The 4,671-nt window shown below is 31.2% G+C and overlaps 1 non-coding gene across 1 annotated transcript; it reads left to right on the top strand.

The window, feature by feature from the left end:
- Positions 1-212: 212 nt before the first annotated feature.
- On the top strand, positions 213-317 carry LOC121228818 (small nucleolar RNA Z43). Its single transcript, XR_005926394.1, has one exon. It is a non-coding gene; the product is annotated as a small nucleolar RNA Z43 (small nucleolar RNA).
- Positions 318-4,671: the final 4,354 nt, after the last annotated feature.

The following is a 4,671-nucleotide window of genomic DNA, read 5'->3' as shown; positions in this document are numbered from 1 at the left end:
AAAAAAAATATTTTTTTAAAAAAAATTGGTGCTGTCGCCTATTAGAAAGGCATCACCCACCTAAACATACCAATTCCATAAATAATTGTACTAACAGCCCATTTAAGAAAATATATTTTTATATTATTAGGGTAAATTAGCCTCCATTTCCTCTGCTTTGAAGCTTGTTTAATTTTGACTTTTAAAAAAAAATAAAATTTATGCTGCAAGAAAGATGATGACGATTTCAACAATGAAAGGTTTTACTCGTCGTAATCGGTTGTTATTCAGCCGCCGTTGCCGCCATCCTATCATATCACCACCTATTTTCTGAGTCCCTTTTTCTTTCTTTTATTATTTGTTAGTACAAATCTCCGGTGAGGAAAATCTTGAACACACGAATGGAACTCAAACAGAAGAAGAAATGGGACAAGGCTCCAATGCGTGTATCAAGCCACTATCTTTAAGGTTATATTAGTCCCCACCTATCTTCATTGTGCAAACAAGTTTCAAGCAAATTAACCTCGAGGATACAATGAAGCCAATGGCTATTTGCTTTTGCACTGACGAGAATAGCCCACTACAAACTGAGCAATGTATGACAAGGAACTTGATTTCTATAAAGGATTTCTGTAGTAATACTTTATAGAATAATCTAATAATATTAGAAAATGAAGGAAGGAAAGAAAGAATATTAGAATTTATTGGTATGATTTCCAAATGAAATCTCATTCCTATTTATAGGAATTTTCATGTCTCTTCATAGGGACATCTTTCATCAATATGTGTCTTTCTGAATAATAATGTCTTTAAAATAAACACATAATTATACATTTAATTATAACTATTCAAATAATATTATTTAAATAGTTATAATTCTTTTTCAAAAAATCAAATAATATAACTTTTTGATTAATTACACCCATTCATTTATAGTTATTGGAACACTATAAATATTTGAAAATGTTCCAACAATCTCCCCCCATTTTCAAAATATTTTAGATTTTGATATTCTTGAAAATCACTTTGCATAAATGAAGGTATCTTACGATTAAACCTTCACTTAATGAAAATATGTTAAAGTTAATTGAAGTTGTATGGTAGACTAACCTTTGAACCAACTATTTCATTTGATTATCTGAACACATCTCACATAATGATTTCAACATCGGTCAATACATAGTATCTAGGGACACTATTATGGCCATGTACCTGTGTCCTCTTTTCATGAGTGCTGTCAGAGCCAAGCCCTTGAGCTCCTAGAAGCGGCCACACTTCCACTCACATAGGTAGATCCCATCAAGAGTGTTTCCGTAATTATAACACTCTAACATATTTATGTTATGGGTCCATTAAGAATACATTAGTCATCCTTCCCTTATCACTACATGTACCTAGCACTTTAATCTTAAGATGGATTTATTTATAGTGCAAACAGTCACATATTAATGATGTACTTTGTCTCATTGAACTCAAGACTTGATGTTATACCAAGCGTTGAGTCGAGTTTCCATCATGGGTGACTCTAATTAATGGGCTTGAGTCTCATCCCTTTTGAGGTCCTTTTTACTGCATCTCTAGCAAGACTTTTTGTCAAAGGATCCGCTAAATTTTCACTTTACCTCACATAATTAATAGTGATCACTCAATCAGAAATTAATTGTCAGACATAACTATGTCTTAATCCAATGTGCCTAGACTTTCCATTATATACTTGGCCATATGCCTTTGCTAGAGTAGCCTCACTATCACAACGGATAAAAATAGGTGAAATTGGCTTAGGCAATAAAGGTATATCATAAAGTAAATTTCTTAACCATTCTACTTCTTTAGATGTAGTAGCTAATGTAATAAATTTTGATGCCATGGTAGAATCAGTAATACATGTTTGTTTCTTGGGACCCCAAGAAATGGCTCCTCCACCAAGAATGAAAATCCATCCACTAGTAGATGCATGATCTTCCAAACTTGTAATCCAACTAGCATCTGAATACCCTTCTAAAACTGAAGGATATCCATTATAACACAATCCATAGTTAATAGTTTTTTTTAAAGTACCTAAGTACTCTATTCAAAGCTTGCCAATGCAAACTACTTGGATTACTTGTGTACCTACTCAATTTCCCAACAGCATATGCAATATCTGGTCTTGTACAAGTTATTATGTACATAAGAAAACCAATTAGACTTGCATATTTCAATTGATCAACTTTCCTACCAGCATTAGATACTAATTTTATTTGAGGATCCATGGGTGTAGATGCTGGTATACAGTTGAAAAGATCAAACTTTTTAATCATCTTTTCAATGTAATGTGATTTTGATAAAGCTACAGTGCTTTCATCTCGGGTTATTTTAATCCCAAGAATAACATCTGCTACACCCATATCTTTCATAGCAAAGTTGTTTGACAAGAATTTCTTTTTGTTTTCTATTTGTTCCAAATCTGTGCCAAAAATGAACATGTCATCTACATATAAGCAAATTATGACACATTTTCCATTTCAAATTTTCTATATATGCACTTATCCGATTCATTTATTTTATAGCCATTAGCTAAAACAACATTTTCAAACTTTTGGTGTCATTGTTTTGGTGCTTGTTTAAGTCCATATAAAGATTTAACAAGCTTACATACCTTATGCTCTTGTCCTGGAACAACAAATCCTTCCAATTGTTCCATGTACACTTTTTCAATTCACATTTAAAATGTAGTTTTAACATCCATTTGGTGAACAACTAAATTATATATAGAGGTAAGTGATATTAAGAGTCTAATTATAGCAATACTTGCTACTAGAGCATAGGTATCAAAGTAATCAATACATTGTTTTTGTGTAAAACCTTTGGCTACTAACCTTGCTTTAAACTTATCAATGGTTCCATCGACCTTTATTTTCTTTTTGAAGATCCATTTACAACCTATTGGTTTGGAACCCGGTGGAAGATCAACTAAGATCCAAGTTTGATTTCCCATTATTGAATCCATCTCATCATTTATTGCTTCTTTCCAAAAAGCAGAGTCTTGAGATTTCATTGCCTCTTCAAATGTAATAAGATCAGATTTTGTATTATAACAATAAGGTATCTTATTGCATATACTTTCACATTTTCCTTTTACAAGAAACATAATGAAATCTGGTCCAAAATCTTTGACCTTTTTAATCCTCTTACTTCTTCTTAATTCTTGACAAGATCCATCATTATTATCAATTTGTTCCAATGGAATCTCATTCTCATTTGAAGAATGAATCAATTGTTGTGGCTGTAATTGTCTTGATACAGAATTAAATCTATTTTTATCAAAAATAGCATCTCTTGATTCAATAACGGTATTAATTGAAATTAAACCATTTGGTTCAATTACCATGAACTTATATACCTTGCTATTATGTGCATATCCTATAAATATGCATTCAATTCCTCTTTCACCTAACTTTTTATGTTTAGGTGTTGGAACTTTGACAATAGCTATACAACCCTAAACCTTCAAATAATTAAGGTTTGGTTTCCTTTTCTTCCATTGTTCATAGGGGGTTATTTTAGTTTCCTTATTAATAACTCTATTCAATATATGACAAGCTGTTAGAACAGCTTCTCCCCAAAAACCTTGTCCAAGACCTGAATATGATAACATTGAGTTTACCATTTCAGTCAAGACTCTATTTTTCCTTTCAACTACACCATTTTGTTGTGGTGTGTAAGGGGCTAAAACTTGATGGAAAATCCCAGTGGATTCAAAATAACTTGGATTATAGTATTCTCCACCTCTATCTGATCTTAAGCACTTGATAAATGATTCACACTGAAGTTCAACTTCAGATTTATAAACTTTAAATTTATCAAGTGCTCCATCTTTTGAGTGCAATAAATATACATAACAATATCTAGAACAATCATCAATAAAAGTAACAAAATATTTCTTTCCACCTAATGTAGGAGTATTATGCATGTCACATAAATCACTATGTATCAAATCAAGCAATTTTGTTTTTCTTTTAACCTTAGGGAAAAGGTTTCTTATAATTTTAGTCAACATACATGTATTGCATTTTTCAATATTATTATTAAAAACATGAATTAAATCTAACTTATACATGTCATTCAATTTCATATAATTCAAATGACTTAATCTATAATGCCATAAACAAAAAGATTCAACCATATAAGCAGAAATAGTATTTTTATTCTTATTAATAATATTCAGTTTGAACATACTCTCATACATATACCCTTTCCCTACAAAAATTCCTCCCTTAGACAAAATAAACTTATCTGCCTCAAAAACAAGTTTGAAACCAAACTTATTTAACAAACTTCCAGACACTAAATTCTTTCTAACTTCTGGTACATAATATACATCATTTAAGGTTAAAACCTTTCCAGAAGTGAATTGTAGTTTAACAGACCTTTGCCTTTGATTGCTGCGGTGGAAGAATTTCCCATGTACAAGAGATTGTCATTTTTACATATATGAACTTTGTGAACAAGCATTTATCTTTGCACACATGTTTGGCTGCTCTAGTATCAATCCACTATGTATTATCATCTTGTGCCATATTAATTTCAGATATCATTGCAACGAACTTTTCGTTATTATCAGCCTTAGAAAATGATTTCTTCTTTAAAAATCGACATTCATTCTTGAAATGTCTTGGCTTACCACAATGATAGCATGAGCCCTTTTATTTC

The sequence above is a fragment of the Gossypium hirsutum genome, chromosome A04 (assembly GCF_007990345.1).
Source record: "Gossypium hirsutum isolate 1008001.06 chromosome A04, Gossypium_hirsutum_v2.1, whole genome shotgun sequence".
NCBI lineage: Eukaryota > Viridiplantae > Streptophyta > Magnoliopsida > Malvales > Malvaceae > Gossypium > Gossypium hirsutum.
The sequence above is the reverse complement of the archived record's forward strand: the minus strand, read 5'-3'. Positions and strand labels throughout refer to the sequence as shown.